This window comes from Engraulis encrasicolus, chromosome 12, assembly GCF_034702125.1.
Source record: "Engraulis encrasicolus isolate BLACKSEA-1 chromosome 12, IST_EnEncr_1.0, whole genome shotgun sequence".
NCBI classification, from domain to species: domain Eukaryota; kingdom Metazoa; phylum Chordata; class Actinopteri; order Clupeiformes; family Engraulidae; genus Engraulis; species Engraulis encrasicolus.
Window position 1 is genome coordinate 7,400,828 of NC_085868.1, and position 12,068 is coordinate 7,412,895.

Here is a 12,068-nt window from a genome sequence, read left to right on the forward strand (position 1 = left end):
ACATCCGAACTGCATTCACAGTGGCTTTTTCACTCTTAATTTGTAGAACTGAGGTTTTGAGTTTTGCTATTTCTCCTGTTTGACATAAACAGCCATGACAGGTTGATGCGGAGAGGGGCTTTTGCTGTCATATGCGTTTGCAGAGGATGTCTGGATACAGCAGGATGTATTGGTGTGAAGATATGGCTGTGGACAGCACTGCACCACTGGGGAGGGCCCGGAGAGGGGAAGAGAAAGAGAGAGAGAGAGAGAGAGAGAGAGAGAGAGAGAGAGAGAGAGAGAGAGAGAGAGAGAGAGAGAGAGAGAGAGAGAGAGAGAAGGAGTGGAGGTCTGAGGTGGGGTGAAGGGGAGACTGAAGGAGAGGGTATGTATTGCTAAGAAATGGTAAAGGCTACAACAGAAGTTTGTCAGTGTGAGGTGCCATCTACGGTATACCACTCTCTTTCGCACATACAGTAGCACATGCAACATGCATTTTACTGACATGCCATGTGAAAATACCTAAAATATTGAATATGAAATTCAATGGATACATTACACAGTTATCTTTGGCGAGTTAATTCCCTCGAGGGTGGGTAAAGTTTGGCAAAGCATAGTCAAGTCGCGCCCCTGTCAGAACTGAGGTTGAGAAATCAACTGAAAATGGAAATGCTACAGTGTAGAGACCTGTCAGTAAGGTGGTATGTATGCCACTCTCTTTCACACATGTACATAGCCTACTACACAGTAACTTTTACCATCACTGTGAAAATACATAGAATATTCATATTCAGTGAATGCAGCCTTCATCTATTTTTGGCAAGTTCGCAGGGGTCATTTAAGCTGCCAGGGCTGGCCTGGGTGAAAAATGCAGCCCGGGCAGTTCCTCTTACAGCCCATCTGCTCTTCTACGACGTTGTTACTACAAACTTTTCTATGATATATGACTCAGTCCTTTGTTTATATTAAAATGAACCAATGGGCCAGCCCTTCTAAATGGTGGACCAGTCCACAACAGCATCGGCCCCTGAGGACTGTTGGCCCACCAGGAAAATTCCCTATATGCCAGAATACCAGTCCAGCCCCGCATGTGGGTGGGTAAAAGTGCGAGCAAAAGCAAAGCACATCAAGTCCCTGTCAGAGCCGAGGTTGAGACATGAACTGCAAATGGAAGAGCTACAGCTGAAGAATGTCAGTGCAAAGTGCCATCTGCATCACTTTCTTCCTGTAAATATGTTACTCTGTGACTTTTCCTGACACTGTGTAAATGGACCTACACAGAATATTAAACATAATGTCAATGTATAAGAGACAAGGGAAACATAACTAAGCGTGCCAAGCCCTTTTCAGAAGATCGTGAATCTCTCTCTCTCTCTTTCTCTCCCCCCCCTCTCTCCACATGTATTTCTCTACATTATGCTAAATTACCCCATTTATGGAGCATTACATAACACAGAACAATTTCCTTCTCCAAGCGTGATCGCTAAATGAGCATATTACAAAAGCCTGCTGCTAATGCTAATGGCATACCCCCCACACATCTTTGTGCGTGTGCACACACACACCCTACCAGTGCACATCTGCGCTATCGCCCCATGCCCTCCCTGTTGGCACTTAGCTTAACTTGTTTACCAAAACATGACTCTGCTGCGTGAGAAGAAAAGGACTGAGGAAAAGCTCAACTTTTTACTGTTGTTTGTGTTTGTGTTTATTAGTGTAATATGCGCCTCTGGGCCTGAATGTATTATGTGTTTTTGTTTTCATATATGTAGCTAAAGACTATAACAAGTCCCACACATTCTGCTCGAGCCCTCTGGACAAAGCTTCCACATGCAACCATGTGTTTCTGTGTGTGTGGTGGGCGTGTGTGTGTGTGTGTGTGTGTGTGTGTGTGTGTGTGTGTGTGTGTGTGTGTGTGTGTGTGTGTGTGTGTGTGTGTGTGTGTGTGTGTGTGTGTGTGTATGAGCAACATGGCATCATGAAAGTAAGTAAGATAACATGCCGACTTGAACCATTTGTTGCGCTTGTGCACTACGTCTTTGCATGTTGACTCAAAATTCACCATTTCCCTAGCTTGTTTCACTGTTCTTGCTTTACTGGCAGGTTAGCTTTAGGCATGGTTTTGGTCAGGGCACAGCAGAACATTTTTGCATTTAGCAACAGAAATTCGTCGGAAGACTGCGTGCTTTCCCGCGCCATTGAGGACCACGACTAACCTTGCAAAGGTGTTGGACCTCAAGGCAGAATGCACTGGCTTGAGATACCAATACATACACCTTTACATGATGTCAGTCTGGTATGAGTCTGTTTGAAAATGTGCCACATGTGCCTGTGCCTGTGCCTGTGCCTGTGAGTGTCACCATGTCAGAGAAGCCTGTGGTGATCTGACTGTGTCACTGCTCTGGGCCAAGATGTGGCGGGGTGGCAATGAGTGAAAATGTTGTGTGTGTGTGCGTGCAATGCATGCATGCATGTGTGCTTGCTTGTGCATTTGTGTGTGTGTGTGTGTGTGTGTGTGTGTGTGTGTGTGTGTGTGTGTGTGTGTGTGTGTGTGTGTGTGTGTGTGTGTGCACACTGGAGTGCATGTGTGCATGCGTGTATGGGAGCATACAGTCAGTAGCTGAGGGCGAACAGATGACCTTTTTGACCTTTCCATCTGACTGCATGACTCCATCTGAGAGCGTACCAACTTTCCCTCCACACACTCACTCACACACACACACACACACACACAAACACACACACACACACACACACACACACACACACACACACACACACACACACACACACACACACACACACACACACAGGGATGACAGGGATGACACATACAGACATGAAGATGTACTGGCTGGCTGTCTTGAAGCCATTTGTACTGTACTGTATTTCATGCAGTGTCTGTGCAGAGTCTGATTTACGGTTTGCGCTGAATACTGTATGTGTTTTCATAGATCTGACCTTTTTGTGTTTTTTGTGAAGTGGAGCCGTGCTCTACTGCAGTGCTTCCCAGATCTGATGAGTACCTCCTCGCCCTCATTCAGGCTCTGTTCCTCTATTCCAATGTGACTACACTCAATATATTTGTTATTATTACATTTTTCCGCGTACCCCTTGAGATGTGCTCACGTACCCCTAGTGGTACACGTACCCCTGGTTGGGAAACACTGCTCTACTGCACTGTACTCCATGCAGTAGACGTCTGTGCAGATTGTGATACAGTAGCTTATGTGTTTTCATAGATCTGACCTGATTGATTTACACAGCAGCAAGAACTGCCCTTGGATACAGTCTCCTTACAGTACAGAGTTCGAGAAATGGCTGAAGCTCCACTCTGTACGACCCTTGTTTACTGTGTTTGTGTGTGTGTGTGTGTGTGTGTGTGTGTGTGTGTGTGTGTAATGTTGTTTATATAACATGGTGGATTGCACAAGAAGGACGCAAGAAGGACGTATGAACCCAGAGTACCAGCGAATTGAAAAGATGAATGGAGAATCGGGATGACTCGAAGCAATGATGGAAGGCTCGTCTGAGGACGACCTAGAGAGAGAGAGTGTGTGGCACTGCACTGTACGGTGTGTAGCGATGTTGTGTTAAGTGTTCTGTATTGCTTATGTTGTGCACTGCAGCGTCATTGGCTATGCTGGGTTGACTAGTGTTAAATTCTTGTGTATTTAAACATTGCTTCATGTTAAAAGCACAGATGAAAGTACAGAGTTTTATGGTTTTGCCCTGTTGCTGTGTTTATTTTGTGAAGCTCTCTCCTTCAGATCTCTGAGTGCTCCTCCCTCTTTTTATTTTTCTCCCCCCCCCTCTCTCATTCTCACTACCTGATTTTTCTCTCTGTCTCTGCCTTTCTCTCTCTCTTTCTTTCTCTCTCCCTTTCGTTCTCACTCACTCACTCACACACACACACACACACACACACACACACACACACACACACACACACACACACACACACACACACACACACACACACACACACACACACACACACACACACTTTCAAAGACAGCTGCTGTGCGCAGGAGATAAATAAGTAACCCTTTAGAACAGCAGCCCAGAGCCAGACACATCTCCGTCTCCGCCAGGTGGATCACAGGCAAATCCACCTGGCACACCGCAGCACAGAAGAGAGTACACTTCCTTTCTTCCAATGTAAACACACACACACACACACGCGCGCACACACACAAGGAAAGGATAGAATACTCTCCCAGCGCACACGCACGTATGCACACACACACTTACACACGCACGCATGTATGTACGTACGCACACAAACACAAACACACACACACACACACACACACACACACACACACACACACACACACACACACACACGTGCGCGCGCACGCCCGCACACACACACACATCTATCTGACTGGAACACAAGCAGTCTGTCTTTGCTGATACGTAATGATGCCAGTCTCCTCTCTCTCCATATGTCAGACCTGACTCTCTCTGCACCTCCCCGATCTCATTCATTCTCTATACATCCTCCCTCTCTCTTTCTCGCTCTCTCTTCTATGTACTCCATTCTTCTCTCATCATCTGTCAGTCTTGACACCTACCTGATTTCCTTCTCTCTTTATTCCTCCTCTTTTTCTCTCTTGATGATGTCTGTCTTTCCTCTCTCCATATGGCTCACCTGATTCTCTCTGTACCTACCTGATCTCTTTTATTAAGCGGGCTTGCGGAGCAGAGCATGGCCCTTGCAGAGCAAGGCCCGATTATAGTAATCTCTAAGTCCTGTTTTATTATTATTAAGCGGGCTTGCGGAGCAAGGACCATGCAGAGCATGGCCCTTGCAGAGCAAGGCCCGATTATAGTAATCTCTAAGTCCTGTTTCTTTATTTATCTATTTATTTATCGTTCTTGTGCAGGGGCAGTAAAAATAGAAAATGGATCTCCTCCTAGGCCTTTCGAGATAGAGACACCGTTCAAACACTAAAACGACCGGCTCGGCTTGGAGATCGCGTATAGTTATAGGCTTCTCCGTGTCTCTTGTCGTTTTCCCGTTTTTGGCGATTTTGTGAAAGCCTGGGTCCCCATTGAAAACTATGGTGGAACCTTCATGAACCAAAGTTCCGCCACTCTAGAGATTAGAGTGTAGGAGGCTTTTTCGGTCATAAAACATCAACACTTTCACCTAGAAGTTTAGTTGACGCGTTGTTAGCGAGCTCTATGGGATGTCTCCAAATTGTCAAAGTTTCATCTCCCAACTCCCAATACTTTTTAAATGGCAGGTTTGTAAAAAAAACAGTCCTGGGTCTATGGAGAATCCCAGTCTTTCCAAAAATGCATTTTTCAAGAGATCAGCGCATGTCCCACACGGAGGTCCATTTGTGCCGAACCATTTAACCTATAAACTTCATTCAAAGACTGTTAGAGAGATCACAAGCATGACTCCGATCTGTGAAAAGGACACGTGCCAACTCCTTTTAGTTTTTTTACAACGATATTGTAAAGACAAAAAACTCATTCTCATTCTGGCCTCTGCTTAAAGACGTAGGGAAATCAAATTTAAATGTCAAATCATTCCGGCTTAAATATGTACATAAAAGTACTCTTTATCAGACGATATTGTCCAAAATTTCGATTTTTATTTTTTTTTAAACTAAATCCCGTGTTCAAATCTGTGTTTCTATTTTCGTTATCTAATGCCGGCCAGTTAATTATACGTCAGCTTGTACACCTAAATTCGGCCAATCATATCACGTCAATCATTTTTTTGGGTCATAGCATCTTGATTCATATGTCGCAGCTAATATACGCAACGGTTAATAATTCACCCGGAACCTTCTAAAGACGTCGAGGGGTACACTTCAGGACCAGCCGTACACTCGGCTACACACCCAGCTGTAATGGAGCCTCACTGTTGTGTGCCCAAATCTCAAAGAGAAAAAAAAATCCTACTGTGGACACAGGACAGACTTTCCACCGTTTCCTCAAAGGGCAGGCACTTCGGCGTGAATGGATAGATCACATCAAGAGGGAATCTGGTCCATATTTCAAGGTAAGATGCGTAATTATGTCCAGTCACATCATTGACTGTCACGCATTAGCTAGCACAAATAAGCTAGCTCGCCAAACTTGTCATGACTCGCCTAATGAAGCGAATGCCTCGATGAAATAAATGAAAATATGAATGCGTAATTACACAACGCTACATTTATATGATATTTCCAGATCACTATTTCAAGATTATGCTTTCAATTGTTGTGGTAAGCGATCCGATGGCCACTAATGGTGTGCTACCAGAACCAGTATTTATAGCATACTAATGCCTAAATCAAGTTGTTTTGCTAACAAACTAAAATACATACATCCTGGTATTTATGGTTACAGATCAACGCTGAGACCAAGGTTTGCTCTGAGCACTTTGAGAAGCAGTGCTTTGTGAAGTCCGCCTGTGGAATCACAACGCTTATAAAGCATGCTGTTCGCCTGGACTTCAGAGAGGCCAAAGAGGAGAATCATCATTCGTAGACCGAGGTTAGTTTGTTCAGTCAATATTCAAAACGCACATGTCTTAAAAAAAGAGAATAGGTTGCCATATGAATACATTTGAGACAAAAGACTTAGAGAATTAATGCATATGCTGGAGATATATTTGTTTGCATTGATCATGTCCTCCTGAGTCATGAGCCAAAGATTTCAAACTGTGATGTAATATTACATTTCACTTAGCTGGCACTTTCATTTTATTCAAAGCGACATACAGTTATTTGCTTATTATTCAGGTTATTGGTTACAGTCCCTGGAGCAATGTGGGGTCAGGTGCCTTTCTCAAGAGCACTTCAGCCATGGAGATGTAGGGAGAGGACAGGGGGATTCAAACCTGCAACCCCTAGATTGAAAGACCAACTCTCTAGGCCACGGCTACCCCACCACTTGGCCATGGCTGCCCTGTGTATATTATGACTCTCCTGTCCTCCTCTCCTGTTTCTTTTTCAGTACGGATTCCATGGAGGTGGATGAAAACCAGCCTGATGAGAGAAGGGATGCCTTGAGGTATGTTAATGAATTGTATTTAGTTGCACCATAGTTTGTAATTCATTACTGCATCCAGTTTTATATCAGTTAGGAATTGGCAGTTTGATCACAACTAATGGTGTTGTCCCGTACCATGATTATGCTGTTCCACCACCAGAGGCCAGAGACAACTTGAGGCGGCTCGCAAGCACATCATTGAGCCAGACAAGTTAATAGCACAACTTTAAGATAAAGTGTTCAGTGTGTCGAGATTCCATTGTCATGTCATTTTACACAGGATTCCCAGACTATGCCACCTTTAAAGCTGTATATATGGCTCTACAGCCCACAGCCACAGGCATGGTTGGATGGAGTCAGGCTCAAAGGCCTACACAAACAGAGGTACAGGTCATCAGAAAGGCATTTAATATCCATAAACTAGCAATTATGAACCAGTTCTTTCTCTTCCTCTGTCGTCTCAGACAGGGTTTTGCTGAGCAGTGCACTTTGGTGTGTCACAGTCAACTGTGAGCAGAATCTGTGTCACCTGGGCTAACTATCTATACTTCATGTTAGGAGTAGATGAATGTATGCCTACTTGTTTTCAAAACACTTACCCAGACACCAGAGTCATTCTAGACTGTACAGAAATATATGTGCAAACGCCTAGTTCGAAGGTACTTAACTCCGAAATCTATTCCCATTACAAGGACAACCCAACTTTCAAAGGCCTGATTGGAATTGCCCCGTCTGGTGAGGTGTCATTCGTTAGTGACCTGTACACAGGCTCCATATCCGAGAAGGAGATTACAGAATTGTCCGGCATCCTAGCAATGCTTGAAGAAGGCGATTTAAGTCATGGCAGACAAAGGGTTTCTGATTAAGGAAATGCTATCAAAATTAAATGTCTCCCTTGTGACTCCACCCTTTTTAGGCCCAAGTGGCACTTTCAGTGCAGATGAAGTCACAGAAACACAAACAATCGCAAGACTCTGTATTCATGTTGAACGTGCGATAAGGAGAATAAAAGAGTTACACATATTTGATGGCGTCATACCCATGACACTAGTAGGCTCTGTTAACCAGATGTGGGCTGTGAGTGCAATGTTAACAAACTTCCAAGGCCCATTATTCTGATTTTCTGAAAAATTCTCAGTCACAAGTGAAATAGGAAACATAAATTGAATTGATGTTTATTTGTACAAATCTGTCATGTTTCAAATGTACATTATATTCATGATATCGTCTTATTGTACTAAATGATATTATTTATTATATATTGTATTGTACAATTCATACATCATTTCTCCCAGAAATTGTAATAAAGAAATCTGTGAAATGCAATCCTTTGTTTTGTATACTGACTTTCTTAGCACAGTGCAGGCAGGAAGGAGGAGGAAAAAAAAACTATCAAGTTTAGCGTTCATCTCTTGGTCATGGGAAAGCTCCACCTGTAATAGATCAGAAAACAAAACATTAGAAAAATGTTGTTTACAGCATATGGGTCAATGACATTTTTTTGTGGCAGAGGTCAGGTGATGTAATCACAGCTTGTACCATATTATATTAATTATGTAAATTACTTACTTTGAAATGTACAAAATAATATTTTAAACAATCCAGTAGATGATTCAACAAAAGAGCATTTGAATCATGTTGTGACATTAACATACACCACCCTGATATGTTTGCCACTAAAAACATCAATGACCAATTTGCAACAGTGTGTAATAACTAAGTCTTAGAGTAACTAACACCAAAGGCACCATGGCACAGTAATCATGGACTCTCAGTGTAGGCCTACCGAAACTGACAGAGGGCAGAGGAACACTTTGTAATACCGCTTGAAAAACTGTTTCCAATACAGCAACATGTCACAAAGTAACTTACCAAACAATAGTGTATTTTGCCATTTTGGATGCCTTGGTTTGTCTGCTATGCTTACTTTCTTATCACCTCACCATGTATGGTCATCTATGATTCCCCCCTCCCCTCGACGTTTACGGTATGTAGCCTATGTTATGCGTGTAGGTTTTCATCGACAACCTCTGTCGATGCTCTTTGATCTGAGTATCTGGTTGATAGGACCATCAACACTTTGCCCTGTCTGGTTATACTATTTGACATGCAACATGCTTCACCATATTAACAACGGCATGTTAAACGCTTGTTGCTGACATTTTAGACAGGGGAAGTGTAGGTTATCAGATCGAAACATGTAGAAAGCAGTTGACTGCAGCACGAACTGAGCAGTGTAGCTAACATGGCTAAAGTCTAATAGAAATCTCATTCTTTAATACTTTACCATTGAGTTACGTTCCAGTGTTCACGGGGTTGGACGTCTGTGTCTTCGGCTGGCGTACTAGCGTTGCGACGAGGCAAGGGCTCAGACATTATGGTCATATGCCTTCTACAGAGAAAGTTTCTTCCACCCTGGCGGCCTCTTCCATGTCGCGTTCCTTCTTGACAGCGTCGTTGGCGTTGGCCCGTTGCTAAGAGAAACCGGCCACAATCAAACTTGCTTGCGCACCTTCTCCGCCTCAACAATCCCGCCCTCTTGATAAACGACCAATCAGATTCACTTTATTCACTCGTGTAAACTCGTGTAAAGTCGTGCTCCACTCAGGAGAATTCTGAACGACAACAGTTGGAACGGCCGTTTCCCTTCGTCTTTAAGGCTCAATACTAACTGTCAGTTAGTATCAGAACAGGTGCTCCCAATGAAGGGTTCCATCTTAACTGCCACTGTCTCAAGATTCTATTCTTAACGAGCAGGTGCCAGCAGCCATTCTAGAAGTCTATTGTTCAGCTCTTCAATGCAATGTGATATAGTCTTGCTGGACTGTGCATGACAGCTAGCTGCTTGGCATAATGGGAATGTATGCTGCTGGATTAGAGATATGGAGATTGAGTGTTCGAACCCCACCTGAAGCCATGTTGATTTTCAAAATTATATCATATGCAGTGTTCCTTGGCCCACTTAAAGGAAAACGTCGGAAATTTTAAATTTTCCTATTTTTGATGACACATGTCCCCAAAAATCGATTTCTCATCTTTTTTACATTTTTAACCCGTAGCCTTGCACTCCCATATTTTTTTTTACAACTAGCCATGGGCGCAGCCATTTTCAGCAGAATATTACGTCAGAAAGAAAATTGTATTTGTGCAGCGGATCATTCTACTTAGTTCTAGAACAGTGGCGGAAGGCTAGGGAATGATTTGGGGGAAGACGCAGCGCTATCACAAAGCGCTAGCACCAAGGACAGCGGTCATTCATTTGTTCACAGCAAAACCCAAATGAGAGGGCAACGAAACAGTCCAACATAATTTATCCTCTGATATGAATCCTAATATCAACTTTATAATAAATTGCAGCCCATTGCTGGTTTGTAGGCCTATGCTATGAATGTTGTGACTTTCCCCCCCTAACTTCTGCACGCTGGTAGGCCTTGTTGTCACGGCAGTAAGCAGTCAAATATTTAGCGACACAAAGGGATGAATCGGACGGCAGTCCGAATAAAGCAGTCGTAACAATTCTGGAGTTATGTTTGTGAAACATAGCCCTACACTATGTCCAACAATTTGGCTTCACGCCGTCTGTCAAGTCTGCTGGCTAACCAGCAACATCTCAACACACTAGCATAGGCCTACATTACACGATTTGCAGCAGTCTACCAACCTGCGTTTCCTTGTGCTTATCCTGTCGCTAAAAAGGGGGGTTAAACTGTATTTCGTAGGCTAATGAAAATATACGGTCTCTTTCTAACCAAGATACGGGCGATTTACAATGCCATTCCGAGATGGGATCACCACCATCCCGGTTTTATGACCCATGTTTTAAATTTGTTTTCTATCTTCCTGACAGCCATCTCATTCAGTTTTAAAACTATATGCAAAGTGCAACTTTTTTTTACTCGTCTGTATGCTCGAACATAGGCACAATTTACGCTCACGTTGGAAATTATGACCAGCTGGTGCAACCCACTGCAGAAGTCTGGGTACTCTGGGTACAGTCTGAAAATATGGACGTTGTGGCGCATCATTTACAGATGCTGCGTTGTCCAACGAAGCGAAAACTACCCCACTTCATTCTCACTGAAATGAAGTTGATAAGCAACATAACAACGTGCAGTCTTTTAGACGCACACGAAAAGCTCATGACAAGCACAAGGCAAACTTTGTTCTGTTACCAATTTATTTACCACAACCTCTGGTCCCACGAGCGGATCCAAGACTGTTTCCAAAAGTACACAAATTCTAACAACTAAGCTTACACAAAACGTGCCGTGTCGGCAAGCTTCAACTGAGAGGTTTAGGGAAGAAATGAACTCTTTCACGAGGGTTGTTATTAGGGAAAAGAACAACGTTCAGTTACCATTATAAATATGCTCGCCAGTGGTTTACGCCGATCCCATCCTCTAGCAACTACTAGCATAATTAGGCTAGTCTATGAATTATGGCATAGCCTAGGTTAGCCAACTCTGATGGTAAGATAATGCTTTGTCCTTATGACTAAAAGCACGGACAGCATTGCATCAACGTGCCACGCTCAGATAATTCATGACACGACTTCCAGAGCCCAATTTCACAAATAATTAATATAATTATGCTACTACTAGGTTAAAATACTTGTCTGTGACCAGTGACTTCATTTTGGCTGTAGGCAACTAGCCTATAATTTGCCAGTCACTGACATTTCAGGAGCACGTTACAGTGCCATCGTAAGTTTGCAACACATCGCAACATGCAAGTTTGCAACATTTTCTTTCGAGGAAAAAAAATATCCTGCTCCCCACAAGCTTTGTCATTATTTGAGAGCATGCAAAGCCATCACCGGAGTTTCGCTAACAAGCTAGCCAAAGCCCATCTACTGCACAAGATATGTCAGATTATTACAGACTGACAATACATTTGATAATATTTGAACGTAACGTATAGGCAACCAGTTTGTTCACAAGAGTTTTCCCAGCGATTGCTATTTTGAAGGTCCACAGTCACAGTGATAAGTCTGATTCCTTCACAGTAAACGGTAAACAACCAAAGTTGCCTACCTTATCTCATCCAAGGCGAACGTCCAAACTGTCCATAGCGTACGAGGATCCTGT

At 43.3% G+C, this 12,068-nt stretch overlaps 1 long non-coding RNA gene across 1 annotated transcript; it reads right to left on the bottom strand.

The window, feature by feature from the left end:
• Positions 1 to 8,131: 8,131 nt before the first annotated feature.
• LOC134460020 (uncharacterized) lies at positions 8,132 to 9,517 on the bottom strand. Its single transcript, XR_010036951.1, has 2 exons — positions 9,269 to 9,517; positions 8,132 to 8,414 (listed from the first exon to the last, which is right to left on the bottom strand). It is a non-coding gene; the product is annotated as an uncharacterized LOC134460020 (long non-coding RNA).
• Positions 9,518 to 12,068: the final 2,551 nt, after the last annotated feature.